General features: G+C 46.8%; 1 long non-coding RNA gene across 1 annotated transcript in view; it reads left to right on the forward strand.

The window, feature by feature from the left end:
* Positions 1 to 21084, forward strand: part of LOC141087493 (uncharacterized) — a 29882-nt gene extending 8798 nt beyond the window's left edge. The window contains exons 2-3 of the long non-coding RNA XR_012231671.1: positions 17811 to 17959; positions 18761 to 21084. This is a non-coding gene — a long non-coding RNA (uncharacterized lncRNA). The remainder of the gene's footprint in view (positions 1 to 17810; positions 17960 to 18760) is intronic.
* Positions 21085 to 27459: the final 6375 nt, after the last annotated feature.

Here is a 27459-nt window from a genome sequence, read left to right on the forward strand (position 1 = left end):
TCGACCGCGCATGCGGATCCTTTTTTTTTTGGGAAAACGGCGGATCTTGACTGATTCGAAAAAACTGATGTGTGAAACAGGCCTAAGCAGTAAAAATGCAGCAAAGATGCAAATCTTTTTACAGCTGTATTTTTGCTGCAGATTTGACTGACTCAATTGAAGTCAATGAGTCAAAAACACACTGTAGAAACGCAAAAAGAATTGACATGCTGCGGAAAATAAAACGCAGCAAATACGGACAGAAATTTCCTGATCATGTGCACAACACTTCAGGATTGTCATTGAATTACCTTGCAATAAGTATTCCATTGCGTTTTTGGACCATTTAGGCTAGTTTCATGCTAGCGTTTCACTGACCTGCGTCGGTCTGTGCACGGCCGCCGCTAAGCTCCGCCCCCGCCGCTCCGCCTATGGGCGCATAACGCTGCATGCGACCTGCGTACCCTACCTGCGCCAAACGCACAGTGTTGCATTTTGGTGCGCTCGGCGCACCGTTAAAAGGACGCATGCGCCGACAAACGCATACCTGCGCACGGCCTGCGTACCCACTGCTAAAAATGGGGTACACAGGTCGCATGCAGTGTCATGTGCCCATAGTCGGAGCGGCCAGGGGGCGGAGCTTAGCGGCGGCCGTGCGCAGACCGACGCAGGTCAGTAAAATGTTAAAAAAAACGCGAAAACGCATCGTGTGCACATAGCCATTGACTTCTGCTTGTCGCGGTACTCAATGTCACTGCATTAGGGTACATTCCCACGTTCAGGATCTGCTGTGGTTTTGACGCTGCATAACGTCCGCACCTTTTATGCAAACTAGCAGATGCGTATTTACCTTTTTTACACATGCGGGAAGGTGCCATGATTTTAATTTTTAAAATTTTGTTTAAATGCAGATTGCACATTTTCTGTTAGTACAATAAACCTCATTTGAATCCAGAAATATAACTGAGTCCATCAGTTATTAGATATATGAAACTGAAATAGCTATTGCAAAAAACAAAATTGTTACAAAGAATTAAGGTTAACATTAATAGGGGTGCCCAAACTTTAACATATGACTGTATAATCAATTTTTAATACAAAACTAATTTATATTTTTTCTATTTAGCTGACATTTTAATTAGTGGGGGTGTCTAACCATGACGCTTGCACACCTCACTTACGGCAGCCACGGGCATAAAAGAGCCTGCGGTCGAACAGTGACTACATCTCTAGCATTGAGGCCGCTTCACCTGCTGATTAGCTGTGATCTAGGCATGCGCCCTGGGCTGTCCAGGTCACAGCTGTGGGAGGAGATTGCGGCCATTTTGTTGTACCTCGGAGCGTAAGCTGTGGGCTTCATTTTCTCGTCATCGCACGCACTGGACAGTGCGATGACAGGACCTGCATGGGGAAGAAGATGCCAGGGAGGGGAGGTCCGTCTGGGGTGAGTGTCTGCAGTGCCTCTCCTCACCGACCTGTTCAGAGCACAGCAGAGAGATCATCACACTGTTGTGCTCTGTGCACAGTGTTTGAGTACGCATTTGTATTTTCCTGTGTGTTTGATCGTGCATGTGTATTATCCTGTGTGTGAGCTGCATGTGTCTTATCCTGTGTGTGTGTGCGTGCATGTGTATTTTTCTGTTTGTGTGAGCGAGCATGTATATGTATCTTCCTGTGTGTGAGCATGCAGGTGTATTTTCCTGTGTGAGTGTGCATTTGTATTTTCCTGTGTGAACCTGCATGTGAGCATACATGTGTATTTTGGTATGTGAACATGCATGTGTATTTTCCTGTATAATCGTGCTTGTGTATTTTCCTGTGTGTGAACGTGTATGTGTATTTTTCCTGTGTGTGAGCGTGTATGTGTATTTTTCTGTGGGAGCGTACATGTGTATGCACTTCCCAGGTCAATACGATTAGTCCCCAATCCCCACAATTTTAAGCGTGTCCTGAAAACGCATTTATTCAGACTGGCCTACCACCCCAACACATTAACCTAATCTATCCCTGTGTGGCACAGCCAAAAGTTTTACCATAACCAGGTCCCCCGCATCATGTTCCCACATGCTTTATGCCTCCATTAGCCCTCTGTGTCTGTACTGTTACACACTTAACATTATGACTGGTCCATACAATCAGGGTAACTGTTACCACCCACCTTTCGTGTCTCCCTCTTTCCTCATAGACTGTAAGCTTGCGAGCAGGGCCCTCTTTCCTCTTGGTTTTTGTTATAATCTACTGTATGTGATTATTGTTATGCTGTAATGTCTATTGTCTGTACAAATCCCCTCTGAAATGTAAAGTGCTGCGGAATATGTCGGCGCTATAAAAATAAAATTTATTATTATGTGTATTTTCATGTGTATGCGCGTGCATGTGTAATTTCCTGTGTGTGAACATGCATTTGTATTTTACTATATAAAGTAGAAGAGATCAGATGATCGCAGCAGTAAGAAATACGGTATAAGGGTATGTGCACACGTAGTTTTTAGTCTCTGCGGATTTTGTAGAGAAAACCGCAGGAAATCCGCAGGACAAAGTGCTGCGGTTTATCTGCGGATTATCTGCGTTTTTTCTGCGGTTTTGCCCTGCGGTTTTACACCTCATAATGGATGAGGTGTAAAACCGCAGCGTTCCTGCACCAAACAATTGACATGCTGCGGATTGTAAAACGCAGCAAAACCGCGCGGAAAAAAACGCAGCATGTGCACAGCTTTTTTTTATTTCCATAGGAAATAAAGGTACTGTACAACGCAGCAAAATCTGCTGCGTTTCTGCAGAGCCAAAAATGCTGCGGAAACGCAGCAGAATCCGCAGCGTGTGCACATACCCTAAAGGTTAAAGATACAGTGGGTACGGAAAGTATCCAGACCCCTTTAAACTTTTCACTCTTTGTTTCATTTCAACCATTTGGTAAATTCAAAAAAGTTCATTTTTTCTCATTAATGTGTCTGCACCCCATCTTGACTGAAAAAAAACAAATGTAGAAATTTTTGCAAATTTATTAAAAAGAAAAGCTGAAATATCACATGTTCATAAGTATTCAGACCCTTTGCTCAGCATTGAGTAGAAGCACCCTTTTGAGCTAGTACAGCCATGAGTCGTCTTAGGAATGATGGAACAAGTTTTTCACACCTGGGTCCCCGATTCAAGTGAGTGAGTCCTAGTACAGTTCTGGTACCTGAACCCGAACTTTTTATAACTATTCAGCTGGACCCTTACATCCAGGCGTCTGCCCACCTCTATAAGGCCGGGGTCACACTAACCGAATACGGTCAGTATTTTACATGCGTAATACGGATGAATGGCCCCTAAACAGTGCTCCGTATGTCATCCGTAATCAAGGTGTGGTCGTGTATTTTGCGCATGTCTGCATCCGTATGGTGAGATTTTCTCGCAGGCTTGCAAAATGGTCATATAATGGAACCCTATGACAGGGTTTCTAACAGAAACCAAAGAATAGATATAGACACATAGAATGCATATATATAAATATATATACAGTATATGTATTCTATGTGTCTATATCTATTCTTTCGTTTCTTTATTAAACCTGTCAGGGTGAGTTTACTGTATAGCGCACTGAATTGCCGGCTTTGCTAAAAGACACCGGGTGCGTATTTCTCGCAAGTCACATGTGTGGTCCGTGTGTAATCCGTATTTTTTGCGCACCCATAGACTTGCGTTGGCGTACTACGGGCGTAGTAAGCTGACAAACGCAGCATGCTGCGATTGGCACGGAGCGTAGAATACGGATGAGAAATATACGGCTGGTGCGAGGGACCCCATAGAGAATCATTGGTCCGTGTCTAATGCGTGCTTTTAGCGCCTCTCGGCCGAATTCCTCGCCAGTGTGACCCCGGCCTTAAAGTATGAAAAGTGATTTTTGCAATAAATACTGGGACATTTTGCTTGAGAGAAACATGTTAGTGATGCTGTGTGCAATATGCTAATGACCCTTGGCTCACACCAGAGCAGGAGCCGAGCGAGTATCAATGCTATTGTGCTCTGATCCTCTCGCACAGAGAGGATTGGAGCACAGCTTCGGAGGAGGCGGAGAAATTAATTTCTCCATCTCTGCTGTCGGCGTATATCGCACTGCACTCGGGTGATATCAGGGTGCTGTGCATTGTCACTCACACCCATAGACTTGTGTATGAGTGAGCCGAGTCATGCTGCGATTGTTCTCGCATGCCGATATAGCATGCGAAAATAATTGCAGATCTGAGCTTTCCCTAGAGTTACACTGGGCTGAGAGCTATGCGATGTTTTCTCGCATAGCACTTGGCCGTGTTGTACAGTAGTGTGACTCCGACCTACTACAAGTTTACAAATCATGGCCATTTCCAGTACGTTACTGTAACCACAGATTAATTACTAACCATACAGAAATTAATAGGCTGCAGATATCAAATCCTCAGCATTGTTCAATTTGACCTGCGGTCACAAGGCTGTGGACTAGTCTGTGTCCATTTTTGTGGAGTTGGAGTTGGTTGTAAAAGGAACAGACTCCTAAAATACATAACAAGTTGAGTTGTGCTGTAAATGTTTCATAAGAATTTGGGAAAGATATTAAATGTTCTTTTCCTGATCTAAGGCTTTTAGTTGAGATGAATCTGTGCTGCACTTTATGTACAGGCTCAGTAGTGACCAGTGCTGTGGGGTCAGAGGTATGAAATGTCCTATAAATGTCTGTTCTGTTCCTGATCTAAGGATCTGGGCTTTTAGTGGAGATGAATCTGTGCTGCACTTTATGTATAGGCTCAGTAGTGACCAGTGCTGTGGAGTTATGAAACGTCCTATAAATGTCTGTTCTGTTCCTGATCTAAGGATCTGGGCTTTTAGTGGAGATGAATATGTGCTGCACTTTATGTATAGGATCAGTAGTGACCAGTGCTGTGGAGTTATGAAACGTCCTATAAATGTCTGTTCTGTTCCTGATCTAAGGATCTGGGCTTTTAGTGGAGGTGATCTGTGCTGCACTTTATGTATAGGCTCAGTAGTGACCAGTGCTGTGGAGTTATGAAACGTCCTATAAATGTCTGTTCTGTTCCTGATCTAAGGATCTGGGCTTTTAGTGGAGATGAATATGTGCTGCACTTTATGTATAGGCTCAGTAGTGACCAGTGCTGTGGAGTTATGAAACGTCCGATAAATGTCTGTTCTGTTCCTGATCTAAGGACCTGGGCTTTTAGCTGAGATGAATCTGTGGCTGTCCTTTATGTACAGGCTCAGTAGTGAGGCAATGCTTTGGGGTTGGGAGTCTGGCAAATTGAGTTGTCTGTGGTTTGGTTACGGACTCCACAGCCCTGACTGTGGATTTTCTCAATGGCTTTTGGAAGAGATTTTGTAACATCTCATTCTCAATGCTAGTATTGTATTATGCAACTACTTCTGGATGTAAAATCTGCACTAATTACTACCTGAGTGAACATATCTTTGCCCTCCATATCCATGCTCTCCAACTCAGAAGAATTCACCCATGTATGAGTAAATTCCCTACCTAACCAGCCCTGTATAACGTTGTTCAGTTAAATAAATGTTTTAAAAAAACATAATGTCTCCATTTCTTATCCTAATTAGGGCTTTGACTAGTCGATGAGGCATTAATTTCCCCAGACTAGTTATCCCTTTCTCCATGGTATCATGAGCTGGCGTCATCACCAGCCCATGCAAATCTTTCATATGCGTGCCGCTCATTTAGGCTGCACCTCTGTAGCTGGGTATATGCTTCCCGGTTTCAGAATCGTATTGTGAATGACCAGAAGAAGGCATCTTCTGAAGTTCCAGTCATGTGCAGTGTGCATCTGAAGCCTAAAAGCCTACACTCAGCTAGAGATCCGCAGTGATGCTGGCGAAATGAGTGGCGCACATGTGCAAGATCTGCATGAGTTGGCAATGACTCTGTGATCTTTCCCGGCACCTGCGCACTGCACATTTTTGCCAGAGAAGTGTGTGTGTGTGTATTTATAATATATATCTGTGTGTTTTGAGGAATATTTTGTTTGAAAATGATGTGTAATGACAGAATTGCTGTATGTGAAAGCTCATGTTAAAATCGCATTACAATCGCAATGCATTCGGATGTAAATCAGATGCTAGGTGTGAGAAATCGGATTGTATTCGCATGATACTCACATTACACTCCTGCGACTCTCAGTAGGGGGACTCGGACCGATTTTTCATACGGTAAGTGTGACCCCGGCCTTGGGCTGATGTGGTGATTTTAATTACAGCAGGTTCCTACCTACTCATAAATGCAGTCATTACTGAGAGAGGTGTCACATTCACCCAGGAATTCAGACATCAGCCTAAGGCCGGAGTCACACTTGCGAGTGTGATGCGGGAAACTCATGCAAGTCTCTCGCATCAATACCCAGCACTGCCGCCGGCACTCGGGACCAGAGTCTGCGGCTGCACAGAATATGCAGCTGCACACTCCTAAGTGCCAGCAGCAGTGCCGGGTATTGATGTGAGAGACTCGCGCGAGTTTCTCGCATCACACTCGCAAGTGTGACCCCGGCCTAAGAGATGTAATCATATAGATAGGGAGTGACACATTAGTCTTATGAGACCACCTCGACGTTGGTCGATTGGCAGACATGATTTGGCCAAATTGTGCAAAACGTCTTATTCGTTTTTTGTCAGTAGTTTATAGATTGAAAGAGCAATTTACATTTTACTCAAAAATATACCTATAAAGAGAAAAATCAGACAAACTGAAAATTTTGCAGAGGTCTCTTAATTTTTTACAAGAGCTGTGTATGTATGTGTGTGTATGTATATATGTATATATATATATATAATGTGTGTGTGTGTGTGTATATATATATATATTAGATAATATAGATAGATTAAATTTTTAAAAAAAAATCATGATTATTTCACAAAATAACCCCCCCCCCTCAAAAAAAAAAGAAATTCATGAATTGCTGGTTTTTGTTCATTCTGCCTCCCGAAAATCAGAATGAAAAGCGATCAAAAAATGTCATGTGCCCGAAAATGGTACCAATAAAAACGTCAACTCGTCCTGCAAAAAACAAGACCTCACATGACTCTGCGGACCAAAATATGGAAAAATTATAGCTCTCAATATATGGTGATGCAAAAACTATTTTTTGCAATAAAAAGCGTCTTTTAGTGTGTGACAGAAGCCAAACAGAAAAACCCGCTATAACGCCTCTTTCACACGTCCTGATATTTCCAGAGATATTAGTGTCCGTGTGTGTAATACTTCTGTCACGTGTGGCATGCGTATGCCGCATCAGTGCTACGAGGACGGTTGTCAGGGAAGAAGCCTTAAGGCCCTTTTACATTTAGCGATGCACCAGCGATCCCGACAACGATACGACCCGGTCAGGATCGCTGGTGCATCGCTAAATGATCGCTAGTGAGCTGTCACACAGGCAGACCTCACAGCGATGCAACGCACGATACTCACCTTTCACACACAGCGATGAAGACGTCCTCCCGCCCGCCTCAAGGCGTCGCGCCTGTCGTCACAGCAGGAAGCGCCCGACGAGAAATGGAGCCGGACATTCTCGCGCGATCAGCGATGGACAGCGGGGGAGCCGGTTGGAGGTAAGTATCACACATAGCGATATCGCTATAACGTCACAAAATCGGTGACGTTATAGCGATATCGCTAGCGATATCGCTATGTGTAAAACCCCCTTTAGAGTAAGCGCTGTTCGCTCTCATCATTCTCTCCTGCTCTGCCGGTGATCGGCATAAGCAAGGGATAATGATGAGAGCCGTGTTCAGCACCCGGTGCCGGGGAACAGCACTTACTGTAACGCTTTTTCCCCGGCTCCAGTGCGTGTCACATGGATGACATCCATGTGTTATGTGTATACACGTGTGCTGGATGTTTTGTGGCCTGTGCTGACATAAAAGAACAGACATGTCAGCGTGTTTTGCCCATGGACACACGGTCTGTGGAAACACACTGACATGTACACAGACCCATTCACTTGAATAGGCAAATAGCGCTCCGTCCCTCCCAAGTTTCTCCGCATGGCTGCCCAATGGTATAAAATTCTGTGACACACCCATGGTGTCAATATGATCACTGCATCCCTAGATGAATTCATTGAAAGGTGTAGTTCGTAAAATGGGGTCACTTATGGGGGGTTCGGTTGTTTTGGCACCTCATGGGCTCTTTCAGTGCGTCATGGCACCTGCAAACCATAAGGCTGAGTTCACACGTGGCGTATTTTTCGCGTTTCCGTGGCGGTTTTAACCGCGCGATTTTGCCGTGAAAACGCGAAAAATAAGCATCCATGCATTCCTATGGGATTCCACAATGCTGTGCTAATGCTGCGGTTTTTACCGCGGCAGAATCGCTTTGCGGTAAAAAACGCAGCATGCTCATTAATTTGCGGAATCGCGGCGATCCCGCACCCATAGGAATGCATTGTTCCGCTTACTTCCCGCATGTGGCTGTGGAGATTGTCCTCCGGGCTTTGGGTACTATATCCCTGTAAAAAATAGAATTTAAAAAATATTGTTATTCTCACCCGACATCCCGCGCAGCATTCCCGCCTCTCTCCACGCTCCCGGTCCCAGTAATCCTTTGAGAAAATGCCCGCGATGGCGTCCGTTCTCGCGGGATCGTGAAGTCTTGTGGTCATTTGCGCGACGTCATCGCGAATTACAGCGAGACATCGCGATCCCGCGAGAACGGACGCCATCGCGGGCATTTTCGCAAAGGATTACTGGGAACGGATGCGCGGGACATCGGAAGGTGAGAATAACACCATTTTTTATTTTTTTTTACATTCTATCTTTTACTACTGATGCCGCATAGGCGGCCTCAGTAGTAAAAAGTTGGTCACACTCGTCAAACACTATGTTTGAGGAGTGTGACCAACCTGTCAATCAGTTCTCCAAGCGATGCTACAGATCGCTTGGAAAACGCTAGCATTCTGCAAGCTAAATACGCTTGCAAAATGCTAGTTTTTCCGCGGGAAAATCGCGGGACTTTAAAATGCGATTTTTCCCGCGGAATGGAATTCCGGAATTCTCTAGGTAATTTCCGCGAGAGTTCCGGTACGTGTGCACTTAGCCTAACAGTAAAATCTGGCGCTCCTTTCCTTCTGAGCTCTGCCATGTGCCCAAAACAATGGTTTTCCCCCACATATGGGGTATCCGTGTACTCAGGACAAATTGCACAATAACTCTTGGGGTCCAGTTTCTTCTGTTACCCTTGGGAAAATAAAATATTGGGGGCGAAAAGATCATTTTTATGACTTTATTTTTATGGCTCTACGTTATAAACGTCTGTGAAGTACTTGGGGGTTCAAAGTGCTCACCACACATTTAGATAGGTTCCTTAGGGGGGTCCAGTTTCTAAAATAGTGTCACTTATGGGGAATTTCCACTGTTTAGGCACATCAGGGGCTCTCCAAACGCGACATGGAGTCTGATCTTAATTCCAGCCAATTTTGCGTTGAAAAAGTAAAACAGCGCTACTTCCCTTCCGAGCTCTGCCGTGTGCGCAAACACTGGTTTACCCCCACATGTGGGGTATCAGCGTACTCAGGACAAATTGCACAGCAACCTGTGGGGTCCAACTTCTCCTGTTACCCTTAATTAACCCCTTAAGCCCCAAGAGTGGTTTGCACGTTAATGAACGGGCCATTTTTTACAATTCTGACCACTGTCCCTTTATGAGGTCATAACTCTGGAACACTTCAACGGATCTAGGCGATTCTGAGATTGTTTTCTCGTGACATATTGTACTTCATGTTAGTGGTAAAATTTCATTCATATAACTTGCAATTTTCCAACTTTGAATTTTTATGCCCTTAAAATAGAGAAATATGTGACACAAAGTAATTACTAAATAATATTTCCCACATGTCTACGTTACATCAGCACAATTTTGGAAACAAAATTTTTTTTTTTATTAGGAAGTTATAAGGGTTAAAAGTTGACCAGCGACTTCTCATTTTTACAACAAAATTTACAAAACCATTTTTTTTTAGGGACCACCTCACATTCAAAGTCAGTTTGAGTGGTCTATATTGCAGAAAATACCCAAAAGTGACACCATTCTAAAAACTGCACCCCTCAAGCTACTCAAAACTACATTCAAGAAGATTATTAACCCTTCAGGTGTTTCACAGGAGCAGAAGCAACGTGGAAGGAAAAAATTAACATTTAACTTTTTAGTCACGAAAATGATATTTTAGCAACATTTTTTTTATTTTCCCAAGGGTAACAGGAGAAATTGGACCCCAAAATTTGTTGTCCAATTTGTCCTGAGTACGCTGATACCCCATATGTGGGGAGGAACCACTGTTTTAGCGCATGGCAGGGTTCAGAAGGGAAGGGCACGTTTGACTTTTTCAACCTAAAATTGGCTGAAATTGAGATCGGACGCCATGTTCCGTTTGCAGAGCCTATGATGTGCCTAAACAGTGGAAACCCCCCACAAGTGATCCCATTTTGGAAATGACCCCCTAAGGAACTCATCTAGATGTGTGGTGAGCACTTTGAAACCCCCAAGGGCTTAACGGAAGTTTATAACACCCGGGCGTAAAAATAAAAAATCATATTTTTTCCACAAACACGATCGTTTAGTCACCAATTTGGTATTTTCCCAAGGGTATCAGGAGAAATTGGACCCCAAAAGTTGTTGTCCAATTTGTCCTGAGTGCGCTGATATCCAATATGTGGGGGAGAAACACTGTTTGGGCACACGGCAGGGCTCGAAAGGGAAGCAATGACGTTTTGGAATGCAGACTTTGATTGAATGGTCTGCGGGCGTCATGTTCCGTTTGCAGAGCCCCTGATGTACCTAAACAGTGGAAACCCCCCAGAAGTGACCCCATTTTGGAAACTAGACCCCCTAAGGAACTTATCTAGATGTATGGTGAGCACTTTGAACCCCCAAGTGTTTCACTAAAGATTATAATGCCCAGGCGTGAAAATATAAAATCCTATTTTGTTTCCACATAAATTATTTTTAGTCCCCAATTTTTAATTTTCCCAAGAGTAACAGGAGAAATTGGACTCCCAAAGACGTTGTCCAATTTGACCTGAGTACGCTGGTACACATGTGGGAAAAAACTGTTTAGGCACATGTCGGGGCTCGAAAGGGAAGTAGTGACGTTTTGGAATGCAGAATTTGATGGGTCTGCTGGCGTCATGTTCCGTTTGCAGAGCCCCTGATGTGCCTAAACAGGAGAAAAACCCACATGAGACATCATTTTGTATACTGGACCCCAAAGAACAAATCTAGATGTGCCCCCAACTACACTAATGTAAATTAGTAGTGCATGGAGGTGTGGTACAATTTGAAGCAATCCTTCATACACAGGCCAGGTTTTTCGGGGCAGGTGTCGCACCGGTAATGGTGTCCTTGCGTATTCCCTTTTTGTAACACACTCGGCACCTTTTTTGCGGCTTACCTTTTCAACCAGTTGGCGGGACCACCCCCGGAAAATGCTGACCTGGTACGATACGAGCACCTTCAGTTCTGGAAGTACTGGGACCCGCTCCTTCCTGAGCGCCAAACATCAGGGCCTTAACCACTACCTCCTGGAAATGAAGGTACGACGTATTGGTGGGGTGTGCACATTATGACAGCAGTAATGCGTTGAGCATTGCCATTTGTACGATGTGCGCGACCAGCTTTTTGTACCACGCCCTTGCCTTTCTGAGAGCATTGTACGGTTGGAGGTATTGATCGGAGAGATCAACGCCCCCCATGTTTTTGTTGTACCCCACTACACAGGTTGGTTTTCTGATCTGTGTGGAGGTACCCCGTACAGTGCAGAGGGTGCTGCCATCACCGTGTATGGTGGTCAAGAGATGGACATCCCTCTTGTACTTGACCACCAGCAGGTGGTCGCTACATTGGGCTCTGCTCTCACCTTTTCTGAGCATCTGCCCAAGTAGCGTCTTCGGAAGGCCTCTCTGATTTTTGCGGACAGTACCGTAGGCTGCGGTACCTCGCGCAGAGAGGGATTTGTAGAGTGGGATGCTGGTATAAAAGTTATCAGTGTAGAGGTGATAACCTTTATCCAGCAGTGGGTGAATTAAATCCCACACAATTTTCCCACTCACTCCCAGGACAGGGGGACACTCAGGGGGTTCAGTCCTGGTGTCCTTTCCTTCGTAGACTCTAAACCTGTGAGTGTACCCTGAGGTACTCTCACAAAGTTTGTAGAGTTTGATTCCGTCCCTGGCCCTCTTACTGGGCAGGTATTGACGGAATCCGAGCCTTCCCTTGAAATGGACCAAGGACTCATCCACGCTGATGATCCTTTGGGGCACGTACACTTCAGCAAACTTTTTGTTGAAGTGTTCAATGACCGGCCGAACTTTGAACAGACGGTCAAAGTTGGGGTCATCTCGTGCGGGACACAGTGCATTATCGGTATAATGCAGAAACTTGTGGATGGCCTCAAAACGTGTCCGGACCATGACCGAATATCCGGCTTCTTCAGTATCCCCATGTGGAGGACCAGGCCCCAAAACTGCATCATTTCAACTGCGTCCACAGGAGACCAGTTGGAATATGTTGAAATCGGGTTTTCCGCCAAAAATTGACGAGCGTACAAATTAGTTTGTTCCACCATGAGGTTAACAAAATCCTCAGAGAAAAAAAAGACTTTGAAAACATTTTTCTGTGAGGCCGGTGGTGTCAAACTTGATTCCTGATTCTGCCACAAAATCAGGAATCAGTGGCTCGTAATTTTCGGGGGGGCGAAGTCCATACAGGGTCTACTGAATCAGCTTCGGGCATGGTGGGCACTGCCTCATCTTCTGTCCTGGAGCGTCTGCGTGGCGGTTCCGCAGGACCCGAGGAGGAAGATGAGGAGGGGGAAGAGGATGAAGAATCCGAAAAATAAAGAAAAGTCGGATCGTCATCCTCGCTATCAGTGTCGGAGGCAAGGTAAGAATATGCCTCCTCCATTGAATAGCGCTGTTGGGACGAACGCGATGGGTGGGACATTTTTTGTGAAAGTAATGCTTGGGTGTACTTTATTTACAACTATGTGTAGGTGTGGGGGGCTAGTGATTGGTGCACACTATCCTGTAAAGAAAAAGCTAAAAGGAAATGGGGAGAAAAATAAATGTGAAAGGAAAAGTCTAAAACAGCAGGCCCTAGCTCTGATAAGTGAACGGCGTCACTTATCAAAGTTCAGTGGCGGCTGCTGGGTGTGCGTAAAGGTGTGGTGCAAGGGGGGCTGAAAACAAGGAAATCAGCAGGCACAAGCTCTGATAAGTGAACTGTCACTTATCACAGTTTGGCAGCTGTGCGATGCGAATAAGGCGTTGGCGCTAAGGGGGCTGCTAAATGTGCGCACAGAGGCGGTGCAAAGGGGGATGGAGGGGGTAAAAAGTGGGGGAAGGGGGGATGAAGAGAGATCGGACAGGTATCAGGTATTAGCACTTACACTTGTAGTTAGGTGGCGCAAAGAGGAGGTGAAAAAAAGGAAATCAGCAGGCACAAGCTTTGATAAGTGAACTATGTCACTTATCACAGTTTGGCGGCTGTGGGATGCGAATACTGAGTGGCGCAAAGGGGGCTGCTAAATGTGTGCACAGAGGCGACGCAAAGGGGGATTGAGGGGGTAAAAAGAGGGAAGGGGGAAGGGTGGGGATGAAGAGAGATCAGACAGGGATTAGCACTTAGGCCTCTTTCACACTTCAGTTTTTTACAATCAGTCACGATCCGCCACAATCCGCCAGGTTTTGAAAAAAACGGATCCTCAATTTTCTTTTTAGGATCCGTTTTTTTTCCCCATTGACTTCCATAACTGGCGGATTGTGACGGATTGCCGTCCGTTGCATCCGTTTTTTTTGCGGATCCGCCAAAAGTTGCTGTCCGTCACCTTCCTCAAAGATTTTTTTTCTGGCGGATCCTCCAGACACTAATTTAACCCGAAATTCTTTCTGGGTGCCGGACAAAAAAAACTCCCTCTCCCTCTCCCGGCCAGCGGTTCCTTTAAATTTCCTCATTTTCAGGATCCGTCTGAGAATGGATCCGCTTGTCTGCCTTTTTGGCGGATTTGAACTGATGCAAAAAACTGAAGTGTGTAAGAGGCCTTATGCTTGTAGTCAGGTGGCGCAAAGAGGGGGTGAAAAAAAAAAAGGAAATCAGCAAGCACAAGCTATGATAAGTGAACTATGTCAACTTATCAAAGTTTGGCGGCTGTAGGATGCGAATACGGAGCTGGCGCAAAGGGGGCTTAGGGAAAAAAAGCAAGCACGAGTGTTGATTGGTGAACTGCGTCACCAATCAACGCTCGGCGGCTGCTAAATGTGCGCCCGGAGGTGGCGCAAAGGAGGGGTGGAGGGGGGTTAAAAGAGCGGGAAGGGGGATTGGGGGGGATGAAGCTAGTTTGGGGGGTGAAGCTAGTTTGGGCAGGGATCGGGGATCAGGCAATACTTACAGTTGTAGGGTTTTCTTCTTTCTTTAGCAGGTATTGCTAAACTGCTGCTGTGGCACCACAATACCCAGCACACCAGGAGATCCAGACGTATGACCGCTCTCTAGGGAATCGTCAGCTAGTGTGAGGACCCCCTGCAGAGCTGTCATACAGGTCACAGGCAGGTCAGGGGCAGGTCACAGAGCGGTCACATCGCTGATGTGACCTGCCATTGGTGGGATCGAATGATAATATCGATCCACCAATCCCTGTACTGCCTGGTGACCATGGCAACCACCTAGGATCGGAGCTCGCAGCTCCGATTCAAAGGCAGGTCATGCCCAGGTCACCAGGAGGGCACAGAGCGGTCACAGAGTGACTGCTGCTGTGCCCTGTGGTTGGCGCGATTGCCGATCTAATCGATCGCGCCAACCAGCTCCTGCAGGCCCTACTGGGCCTGTATCAGGTCCCTGCCTAGGATCGGTGCTAATACAGCACCGATACTGGCAGGGTTGAGCGGCGCTATAGCGCCGCTCTGCCCTGCGATTGCCGCGATCGATGTGATCGCGCCAATCCGGGGGGGTTTTGCCGGTGCCTAGCGTTGCAAGTAATCGGATCCAGGATCGAGTACATCGGTACTCGATCCCAGCCTAGCACATCATTGTTTCAGCTGCGCCGATTGGCTGAAACAATGAGAAGCGCTGTGATTGGCTGTTTCGATTTCAACAATTTCAACAGCCAATCACAGCGATCGGGAGGAAGGGAGGGCGGCGACACACCCCTGGACATCGGAAATTTAATGCCATCATCGCGACTGAAGTCACGATGTCGCATTAAATGCCATGACGTACTATCCCGTCCCTGGTAATTAAGTCCCAGGGCACATTGACGGGATAGTACGTCTCATGGCAGAAAGGGGTTAAACAAAAAAATTGGATCTATTCTAAAGTAAAAATTTTTTAAACATTCCAAATAATCCTGTGAAGCACCTGAAGGATCAATAAACTTCTTGAATGTGGTTTTGAGCACCTTGAGGGGTGCAGTTTTTAGAATGGTGTCACTTTTGGGTATTTTCTATCATATAGACCCCTCAAAGTGGCTTCAAATGTGATGTAGACAGTCCCAAAAAAAAAAAATGGTGTAAAAATGAGAAATCGCTGTTCAACTTTTAACCCTTATAACTTCCTAAGAAAAAATTTTTGGTTCCAAAATTGTGCTGATGTAAAGTAAACATGTGCGAAATGTTACTTAAGTATTTTATGTGACATATCTCTGATTTAAGGTCATGAAAACTCAAAGTTGGAAAATTGCGAAATTTTCAAAATTTTTGCCAAATTTCGTTTTTTTTCCATAAATAGATGCAAGTAATTTCAAAGAAATTTTACCACTATCGTGAAGTACAATATATCGCAAGAAAACTGTCAGAATCACCGGGATCCATGGAAGCATTCCAGAGTTATTACCTCATAAAGGGATAGTGGTCAATTTTAAAAATTGGTCCGGTCATTAACATGCAAACCACCCTTGGGGGTAAAGGGGTTAAAACCCCCCCAAAATGTCTTGGTGTCCCCCTATAATTAATAACCAGCAAAGGCTATGCAGACAGCTGCGAGCTGATATTAATAGCCTAGGAAGGGGCCATGGATACTGACCACCCCGGCTAAAAACATCAGCTCTCAGCAAACCCATTACTAACCTTGGGGCTTGATGTCACCTGATGATATCATCAACCCCCCCAACTATTACCCCACTTGCCACCGCTACAGGGCAAGTGGGAAGAGCGAGGTTAAGTGCCACAATCGGTGCATCTTAGAGATGCGCCTTTTCTGAGGCGGCTGAGAGCTGATGTTTTTAGCCGGGGGGGGGCAGTATCCATGGCCACTTCCTAGGCTATTAATGTCAGCCCGCAGATGTCTGCATAACCTTGATGTTTTATCTTATGTTTTTTGTTGAAAGGTGGTCGTTTTTCAGCCTTCCTTACCTCGGCCATGTCCCTGAGTATGGCACACCTTGAGCTTTTTGATACTCCAGTAACGTTGCAGCTCTGAAATATGGCAAAACTGGTGGCAAATGGCATTTTGGCAGCTTCACCCTTGATTTTCCTCAATTTATGGGCAGTTATTTTGCGCCTTTTTTTTTTATCAGCACACATCTTGCGACCCTGTTGGATATTTGCCATGAAACGCTTGATTGTTCGGTGATCACGCTTCAAAAGTTTAGCAATTTCAAGACTGCTGCATCCCTCTGCAAGACATCTCACAATTTTTGACTTTTCAGAGTCCGTCAAATCTCTCTCCTGACCCATTTTGCCAAAGGAAAGGAAGTTGCCTAATAGTTAAGCACACCTTAGAAAGAGTTTTGTTGTCATTAGACCACACCCCTCCTCATTACAGAGATGCAAATCATTGGCTTTCAAGCCTATACAGCTTGCAGTAGGACAACATGTATAAAAAGGATGATGTGATCAAAATACTCATTTGCCTAATAATTCTGCACCCAGTGTATATGTATATATCCTATTCTAACTTGTCAGTATTTTACTGTATGCGGCACATGAATTGACGGCATTTCAAAGGACACCGGTGCGTATACATCGGACAGCACTCGCATGGTCTGTGTGGTGTCCGATGTTTTCTCGCACCCATAGGCTTGCACTGGCGAGGCTCGGCTGATATATGCATAAAATCGGGGCATGCTGTGATTTTACACGCACGTAGAATACACCCGAGAAAAAATACTTTGATGTGAGCTGCCCCATAGATTAACAGTAGTCCGACTGCTTTGCGATGTTTTCTCGCGTAGCACTCGTCAGTATTTTACGCTAGTGTGACCCTGGCCTAAGAGAGGTAATCATGTAGATAGGGACCTATCAGCCTTATGAGACCACCTTGATGTTGGTTGATGAGCAGACGTGATTTGGCCAAATTGTGTGCAAAGCGTCTCATTCATTTTTTCCTAGTATTGAAAAGCTGTATTGCTATTCATATTTCATATATTTCACATTGACTTGCTTTAGCACGATAGAGTGCAGCATTTTTTTCATAGAGAAATGCAATGTGTCCATTCCTTGGATGCCCTATGGTGCCCCTGTGTGAAATGTGATATTTTTTATATTTTGCTCAACCATCGTGCAAAAGTCTCATGCAAAACACGAAAGAAATTAATGCATGCTGCAATTTTTTTTGCCACTTGCAGATTCAGTCTGTGAAAAAAAAAAAACATTTGCATTGCCCCATTAAATAACATTGTCCTGAACGCTGTCCATGTGTTGTCGTTTTCTTTCACAGAAAGCACTCAGATCAAAAATATGGTCATGTGATCTTAGCCTTACAGAAATAAATGTGAGAACATACTTTTGCAATACCTAAAATAAGATTATTATGTAAAACTGACTCTGAAATATCTTACTTGTTGTGACAAGACGGCTTTTTTTTTCTATTCTAGAGGAAGATCAGCAGATGTCCATACTGATGGCTGCTTTGTTAACAATGGAAGATCTGGAGCAAAAGGTGGAATTGTTTATTGGGATCCTGAAAATCCTCTAAGTAATTCCTGTAATGGGTTTTGTTCATGCTAATGTTTGGCAAAATGAAGTAAGTAAATATATTTCTTTTTATCATTTTTTTTTTTTTAAATACGTTTTAACGCCTTCAGGGCTGGGCAACATGATACTGCAGGGCAGTTCTATTACGGCGATTTCAGTCTGTGTGCCCATTATCAGAAAATAGCAGCGTTTTGAACGCAGCGTATGCAGCGTATTTTCACTGCTTCCAAAATGCTGCGATTTAGTTACATAGTTAAAGCTGCATGTTCTTAGTGAACTGTGCGGATTTACCGCATCTAATGAATGGCTTTGGGGGAAGCTGCATGTTCGTAAATCCGCACCGCGGGTGAGTATACGCCTCGCTAAGTAGTAGCACATTGGGCATGGGATTTCTATAAATCCCATCCATTGTGCTTCTAATGTGTACAGTAGATTGCAGTGTTTTGTATGTAGTGCAGGTGAGCTGCGTCCAAAACGCTGCTCTTCCTGAGCGTGGTCACATACCTCAAAGATTTTTTTCATTTATTTCAGTGTTAAAAAAGAAAACGTTTTGTAAAAAAAAAAAAAAAAAAAAAATTGCAATTTTGTAATGTTTTCATTTCTGGGGGGAAGCACGGCAGTAAAAAAAAAGAAAAGAATCAGCCACACTTGGCCTTTGTCATATTGTGTATAAGGGGCTGGTGTAAAAACTGAAATTTTTCGTATTTTGTAGTAGTTTATTTTTACATCAGAAAATACGAAAATGATGTATTTATTTTATTTTTTTTGACGATACTGTTTTAAATGGGGGGGGGCGGTTCTGTTACTGTGCAGAGTGACACTGTCGCCTTTTTTTCTTCATCTGGTGTAGTGTAGAAGTTGGGAAAAAAATAAGGAATGTGTTCTGCAAGCGGAGCTCTAGATAATTCTGTTATTTCCTGGCAAGCCCTGGCTGGAAGACGTGATGGCAGTGTGTGCTGGATGAAAGATGAAAAACAAAGATGAAGGACTTCACTAGAGACATCACTGGTGAGTCAGTGTGTTACCTGTACACTGACACTATACACTATATACAGAGTGCCTTTGTATAATGTCTCCACTGATCACTGTGTTATCTGTACACTGACACTATATACAGAGCTCCTGTGTATAATGTCACCAGTGGTCACTGTATTACCTGTACACTATATACAGAGTGCCTTTGTACAATGTCACCAGTGATCACTGTATTACCTGTACACTGGCACTATATACGGAGGTCCTGTGCATAATGTCACCGGTGATCACTGTATTACCTGAACACAGACACTACATGCTAAGTACAGCTCTCCTGTGTATAATGGCACTTATGGTGATAGTATTATGTTTTTTTATTAATGATCAGTATTGTAGTATTCAGTCACCATGTCGTGGTAATATGTGGTCTGGGAATGGTGCGGTGGTATTTGTTCCTTGTGTGTGCTATTATTCTGTTACTGGTGGTAATATGTGGTCTGGTCATGGTGTGGCAGTATTAGTTCCTTGTATGTGGTATTATTGGTCACCATGTGGTGGTAATATGTGGTCTGGGCGTGGTGCTGTGGTATTTGTGCCTTGTATGTGCTATTATTCTGTCACTGGTGGTAATATGTGGTCTGGTCATGGTGTGGCAGTATTTGTTCCTTGTATGTGGTATTATTGGTCATCATGTGGTGGTAATATGTGGTTGGGACATGATGTGGTGGTATTTGTCCCTTGTATGTGCTATTATTTTGTCTCTGTGGTGGTAATATGTGGTCTGGTCATGGTGTGGCTGTATTTGTTCCATGTATGTGGTATTATAGGTCACTATGTGGTGTTAATATGTGGTCTGGACATGGTGATGGTGCGGTGGTATTAGTCCCTTTGGATGTGATTATTGGTCATTTTAAAAATTGAAAAATAAATAGAAATATACCTAAATTGTATTGGATATTTTAGCAAATGTTCAATAGGTTACAGTAGAGTAGGGCCCGGCCAAAAGAGTCTACCTTGTCGTGGTGGCAGATTTACAAAATCTTTAGGCCAAAACAAGAGCTGCTGGCTAGATGTGTGATCTGGTAATGGGAACTGTTAATGTGTGATTGATGAGAAGTGCAGTTTTTACTGTCGACAGTTTGAGGGGTGGGGCTGGGGTGGAGCCTGGGCAGAGTCTCAAGGGGGCCCTGAAAATTTTGCCAGTATGGGGCCCCCGAAATTCCTAGTGGCAGCCCTGCCAACGGGAAAAGGGTGTGCTCCGGTGGCATGCCAACGGGAAAAGGGTGTGGTCCGGTGGCACGCCAACGGGAAAAGGATGTGCTCCGGTGGCACGCCAACAGGAAATGGTGTGCTTTGGGAGCACGCCTACGGGAAAATGGTGTGCTTCGGTGGCACGCCTGCGGGAAAAGGATGTGCTCCGGTGGCACGCCAACAATAAAAGGGTGTGCTCTGGTGGCACGCCTACCGGAAATGGTGTGCTTCGGTGGCACACCCAGCTGGAAAAGGATGTGCTCCACAAAACTGGAAAAGGGTGTGCTTCAGTGGCACGCCAACTGGAAAAGGGTGTGCTTCGGTGGCACGCCAACTGGATAAGGGTGTGCTGCGGTGGCATGCCAACGGGAAAAGGGTGTGCTCCGGTGGCACACCCAACGGGAAAAGGATGTGTTCCCTTGGCACGCCAACAAGAAAAGGATGTGCTCCGGTGGTCCGCCAATGGGAAACGGGTGTGGTCTGGTGGCACGCCAACGGGAAAAGGGTGTTCTCCGGTGGTAAGGGAACGCTATGTGGGGCTATTTATTTTGAATTTAAGGCTATAGGGGCACAATATATTAAATAGCAGGCTTTCTGGGTCCCATTTTATTAAATTGAGTTCTTTGTGGGCCGCATTATATTAATTTTAGGGCTACATAGGGCCCATTGTATTAAATGGAGGGTTATGTAGAGCCTTTTATATGGGGCCCATTGCATTATGTTGGGTTGTGTGGTGCCCATTACATTAAATGTTGGGCTATATGGGGCCTGTTACATTAAATGTGCTATATGGAGCCCATTCTACTCTATGTAGGGCTTTGTGTGGGGAGGTATTATACTGTCGGCAGGGCTGGCTAAAAAGGCCAAGATGGGCACCCTGCAGGCAAATAAAAAAGTCAAAGAATTCACTGCGGTGTCAGGCTAAAAAGCCCAAGATGGGTGTCCCAGTGTTAAGCAAAAGGGCCAGAACATGTACCGCAGTGGCAGTGTAAAAAAAAAACCCCAAGATGGATGCCATGGTGGTAGACAATAAGGCCAGTGAATGTATCTTGAAGGCAGGCTAAACAGCCCAAGATGGGTGCACTGGTGGTAAGCAAAAAGGCCAAGTATTGGGCCCTTCTGGCTGGCCCACGGGAAATGGTGTGCTTTGGTGGCACACCAACGGGAAAAGGGTGTGCTCTGGTGGCACGCCAATCGGAAATGGTGTGCTTCGGTGGCACGCCAACTGCAAAAGGGTGTGCTTTGGTGGCATGCCAACTGGAAAAGGGTGTGCTTTGGTGGCACGCCAACTGTAAAAGGGTGTTCTTCGGTGGCACGCCAACGGGAAATGGTGTGCTTTGGTGGCACGCCAGCTGAAAAAAAGGGTGTGCTCTGGTGGCACGCCAACCGGAAATCGTGTGCTTCGGTGGTATGCCAATGGGAAAAGGGTGTGCTTCGATGGCATGCCAACAGGAACAGGATGTGCTCCGGTGGCACGCCAACAAGAGTGCTCCGGTGGCACGCCAACGGGAAACGGGTGAGCTCTTGTGGCATGTCAAGGGAAAAGGGTGTTCTCCGGTGGTAAGGAAAAGCTATGTGGGGCTAATTATTTTGAATTTAAGGCTATAGGGGGCACAATATATTAAATAGAAGGCTTTCTGGGTCCCATTATAATAGAGTGCTATGCAGGTTCCATTATATTAAATTGAGTTCTTTGTGGGACGCATTTTATTAATTGGAGGGCTACATGGGGCCCATTGTATTAAATGGAGGGTTATGCAGAGCCTTTTACATGGGGCCCATTACATTATACGTTGGGTTGTGCGGTGCCCATTACATTAAATGTTGGACTATATGGGGCCTATTAAATTAAATGTTGTGCTATATGGAGCCCATTCTACTTTATGTCGGGCTATGTGTGGGTGGGCATTATACTGTTGGCAGGGCAGGCTAAAGATGGGCACCCTGCAGGCAAATAAAGTCAAAGAATTCACCGCAGTGACAGGCTAAAAAGGCCAAGATGGGTGTCCCGGTGGTAAGCAAAAGGGCCAGAACATGAACCGCAGTGGCAGTGTAAAAAAAAAAAACAACCAAGATGGACTCCAAGGTGGCAGACAATGAGGCCAATGAATGTATCTCGATGGCAGGCTAAAAAGCCCAACATGGTCGCACAAGTGGTAAGCAAAAAGGCCAAGTAGTGGGACCTTCTGGCGGGCCCATGGGAAATGGTGTACTCCGGTGGTACGCCAAAAGGAAAGGGTGTGCATCGGTGGCACGCCAACGGGAAAAGGGTGTGCTTCGGTGGCACGCCAACGGGAAAAGGGTGTGCTCCGGTGGCATACCAGCAGGAAAATGTGTGCTTCGGTGGCACACCAGCAGGAAAATGTGTGCTTCGGTGGCACGCCAACGGGAAATGGTGTGCTCCGGTGGTACGCCAAAGGGAAATGGTGTGCTTCGGTGGCATGCCAATGGGAAATGGTGTGCTTCGGTGGCACACCAATGGGAAATGGTGTGCTTCGGTGGCACGCCAACGGGAAAAGGGTGTGCTCCAGTGGCACACCAACAGGAAAAGGGTGTGTGTTGGTGGCACGCCAACGGGAAATGGTGTGCTCTGGTGGTTCGCCAAAGGGAAAACGGTGTGCTTCAGTGGCATGCCAATGGGAAATGATGTGCTTCGGTGGTACGCCAACGGGAAAAGGGTGTACTTCGGTGGCACGCCAACGGGAAGGGTGTGCGCCGGTGGCACGCCAACGGGAAAAGGGTGCGCTCCGGTGACACGGGTAAGGGAAGGCTTTGTAGGGCTAATTATTTTGAATGTAATGCTATAGGGGGCACAGTATATTAAATAGAAGGATTTCTGGGTCCCATTATAATAGAGTTCTATGCAGGTCCCATTATATTAAATTGAGTTCCTTGTGGGACGCATTATATTAATTGGAGGGCTACATTGGGCCCATTGTATAAAATGGAGGGTTATGTAGAGCCTTTTATATGGGGTCCAGTACATTAAATGTTGTGCTATGTGGAGCCCATTCTACTCTATGTAGGGCTATGTGTGGGGGGCATTATACTGTTGGCAGGGCAGGCTAAAAAGGCACAGATGGGTACCCTGCAGTCAAATAGAAAAGTCAAAGCACCGCAGTGACTGGCTAAAAAGCCCAAGATGGGTGTCCCGGTGGTAAGCAAAAGGGCCAGAACATGTACCGCAGTGGCAGGGTAAAAAAAACCCCAAGATGGACGCCATGGTGGTAGACAATAAAGCCAATGAATGTACCTCAGTGGCATGCTAAAAAGCCCAAGAACGTGCTCTGGTAGTAGGCCAATGAATGCACCCCAGTGGCAGGCGGAAAAGCCCAAGATGAACGTCATGCTTGTAAATAAAAAGGTCAGAGAATGCACCTCAGTGGCAGAATAAAAAGACTAAAATGGGTGCCCTGGTCGTAGGCAGAAAGTGCACCCCGTTACTAAGCTAAAATGCTCTGGAGGGGCAGCCTGGCGGAACGCAAGAAGGCCAAAAAATGCACCCCAGTAGCATGCTAAAAAGCCCAAGATGGGTGCACCGATGGTAGGCAAGAGGCCAAATGGCACACCCTGGTGGCAGGCTAAAAAGCCCAAGATAGATGTCCCGGTGGTAAGCAAAAGAGCCACAGTGTGTACCCTGATGGTAGGCAATAAGTCTAATGAATGCACCTCAGTGGCAGACTAAAAAGTCCTAAGTGGGCACCACACTGGTAAATATAAAGGTCAGAGAATGTACCCCGGTGTCAGACTGAAAAGCCCAAGATTGGCACCTCCGGTGGTAAGCAAGAAGGCAAGTATTGGGCCCTTCTGGCGGGCCCACCGAAAATGGTGTGCTCTGATGGCACGCCAACAGGAAATGGTGTGCTTCGGTGGCACGCCAACGGGAAATGGTGTGGTTTGGTGGCACGCCAACTGAAAAAGGGTGTGCTTCGGTGGCACGTCAATGGGAAAAGGGTGTGGTCTGGTGGCACGCCAACAGAAATAGGGTGTGCTCCGGTGGCACGCCAACAATAAAAGGGTGTGCTCTGGTGGCACGCCAACCGGAAATGGTGTGCTCCGGTGGGACGACAACGGGAAAAGGATGTGCTTCGGTGGCACGCCAATGGGAAACGGGTGAGCTCTTGTGGCACGTCAACGGGAAAAGGGCGCACTCCGGTGGCACGGGTAAGGGAAAGCTATGTGGTGCTAATTATTTTGAATTTAAGGCTATAGGGGGCACAATATATTAAATAGATTGCTTTCTGGGTCCCATTATAATAGAGTGCTATGCAGGTCCCATTATATTAAATTGAGTTCTTTGTGGGATGCATTATATTAATTGGAGTGCTACATGAGGCCCATTGTATTAAATGGAGGGTTATGCAGAGCCTTTTATATTGGGCCCATTACATTATATGTTGGGTTGTGCGGTGCCCATTACGTTAAATGTTGGGCTATATGGGGCCTATTGCATTAAATGTTGTGGTATATGGAGCCCATTCTACTTTGTCGGGATATGTGTGGGTGGGCATTATACTGTTGGCAGGGCAGGCTAAAAAGGCCAAGATGGGCACCCTGCAGGCAAAGTCAAAGAATTCACAGCAGTGACAGGCTAAAAAGGCCAAGATGGGTGTCCCGGTGGTAAGCAAAAGGGCCAGAACATGAACCGCAGTGGCAGTGTAAAAAAAAGCCAAGATAGACGCAAAGGTGGCAGACAATGAGGCCAGTGAATGTATCTCGATGGCAGGCTAAATAGCCCAAGATGGGCGCGCACAACTGGTAAGCAAAAAGGCCAAGTATTGGGACCTTCTGGCCATGGGAAATGGTGTGCTTCGGTGGCACGCCAACGTCAAATTGTGTGCTTCGGTGGCACGCCAGCGGGAAGAGGTTGTGCTTCGGTGGCACGCCAACGGGAAAGTGGCTGTGCTTCGGTGGCACGCCAACGGGAAAGTGGCTGTGCTTCGGTGGCACACCAACGGGAAAGTGGCTGTGCTTCGGTGGCACGCCAACGGGAAAGTGGCTGTGCTTCGGTGGCACGCCAACGGGAAAGTGGCTGTGCTTCGGTGGCACGCCAACGGGAAAGTGGCTGTGCTTCGGTGGCACGCCAACGGGAAAGTGGCTGTGCTTCGGTGGCACGCCAACGGGAAAGTGGCTGTGCTTCGGTGGCACGCCAACGGGAAAGTGGCTGTGCTTCGGTGGCACGCCAACGGGAAAGTGGCTGTGCTTCGGTGGCACGCCAACGGGAAAGTGGCTGTGCTTCGGTGGCACGCCAACGGGAAAGTGGCTGTGCTTCGGTGGCACGCCAACGGGAAAGTGGCTGTGCTTCGGTGGCACGCCAACGGGAAAGTGGCTGTGCTTCGGTGGCACGCCTACAGGAAAGTGGCTGTGCTTCGGTGGCACGGGTAAAGGAAAGGCTTTGTAGGGCTAATTATTTTGAATGTAATGCTATAGGGGGCACAGTATATTAAATAGAAGGATTTCTGGGTCCCATTATAATAGAGTTCTATGCAGGTCCCATTATATTAAATTGAGTTACTTGTGGGACGCATTATATTAATTGGAGGGCTACATTGGGCCCATTGTATAAAATGGAGGGTTATGTAGAGCCTTTTATATGGGGTCCAGTACATTAAATGTTGTGCTATGTGGAGCCCATTCTACTCTATGTAGGGCTATGTGTGGGGGGCATTATACTGTTGGCAGGGCAGGCTAAAAAGGCACAGATGGGTACCCTGCAGTCAAATAGAAAAGTCAAAGCACCGCAGTGACTGGCTAAAAAGCCCAAGATGGGTGTCCCGGTGGTAAGCAAAAGGGCCAGAACATGTACCGCAGTGGCAGGGTAAAAAAAACCCCAAGATGGACGCCATGGTGGTAGACAATAAAGCCAATGAATGTACCTCAGTGGCATGCTAAAAAGCCCAAGAACGTGCTCTGGTAGTAGGCCAATGAATGCACCCCAGTGGCAGGCGGAAAAGCCCAAGATGAACGTCATGCTTGTAAAAAAAAGGTCAGAGAATGCACCTCAGTGGCAGAATAAAAAGACTAAAATGGGTGCCCTGGTCGTAGGCAGAAAGTGCACCCCGTTACTAAGCTAAAATGCTCTGGAGGGGCAGCCTGGCGGAACGCAAGAAGGCCAAAAAATGCACCCCAGTAGCATGCTAAAAAGCCCAAGATGGGTGCACCGATGGTAGGCAAGAGGCCAAATGGCACACCCTGGTGGCAGGCTAAAAAGCCCAAGATAGATGTCCCGGTGGTAAGCAAAAGAGCCACAGTGTGTACCCTGATGGTAGGCAATAAGTCTAATGAATGCACCTCAGTGGCCAACGGGAAAGTGGCTGTTCTTCGGTGGCACGCCAACAGGAAAGTGGCTGTGCTTCGGTGGCACGCCAACGGGAAAGTGGCTGTGCTTCGGTGGCGTGCCAACGGGAAAGGGCTGTGCTTCGGTGGCGCGCCAACGGGAAAGTGGCTGTGCTTCGGTGGCGCGCCAACGGGAAAGTGGCTGTGCTTCGGTGGCACGCCAACGGGAAAGTGGCTGTGTTTCGGTGGCACGCCAACGGGAAAGTGGCTGTGCTTCGGTGGCACGCCAACGGGAAAGTGGCTGTGCTTCGGTGGCACGCCAACGGGAAAGTGGCTGTGCTTCGGTGGCACGCCAACGGGAAAGTGGCTGTGCTTCGGTGGCACGCCAACGGGAAAGTGGCTGTGCTTCGGTGGCACGCCAACGGGTAAGGGCACGCCAACGGGAAAGTGGCTGTGCTTCGGTGGCACGCCAACGGGAAAGTGGCTGTGCTTCGGTGGCACGCCAACGGGAAAGTGGCTGTGCTTCGGTGGCACGCCAACGGGAAAGTGGCTGTGCTTCGGTGGCACGCCAACGGGACAGTGGCTGTGCTTCGGTGGCACGCCAACGGGACAGTGGCTGTGCTTCGGTGGCACGCCAACGGGACAGTGGCTGTGCTTCGGTGGCACGCCAACGGGACAGTGGCTGTGCTTCGGTGGCACGCCAACGGGACAGTGGCTGTGCTTCGGTGGCGCGCCAACGGGAAAGTGGCTGTGCTTCGGTGGCGCGCCAACGGGAAAGTGGCTGTGCTTCGGTGGCGCGCCAACGGGAAAGTGGCTGTGCTTCGGTGGCACGCCAACGGGAAAGTGGCTGTGTTTCGGTGGCACGCCAACGGGAAAGTGGCTGTGTTTCGGTGGCACGCCAACGGGAAAGTGGCTGTGCTTCGGTGGCACGCCAACGGGAAAGTGGCTGTGCTTCGGTGGCACGCCAACGGGAAAGTGGCTGTGCTTCGGTGGCACGCCAACGGGAAAGTGGCTGTGCTTCGGTGGCACGCCAACGGGAAAGTGGCT

Source organism: Dendrobates tinctorius, unplaced genomic scaffold (genome assembly GCF_039654945.1).
Source record: "Dendrobates tinctorius isolate UK_male_01 unplaced genomic scaffold, ASM3965494v1 ptg000034l, whole genome shotgun sequence".
Lineage (NCBI taxonomy): Eukaryota > Metazoa > Chordata > Amphibia > Anura > Dendrobatidae > Dendrobates > Dendrobates tinctorius.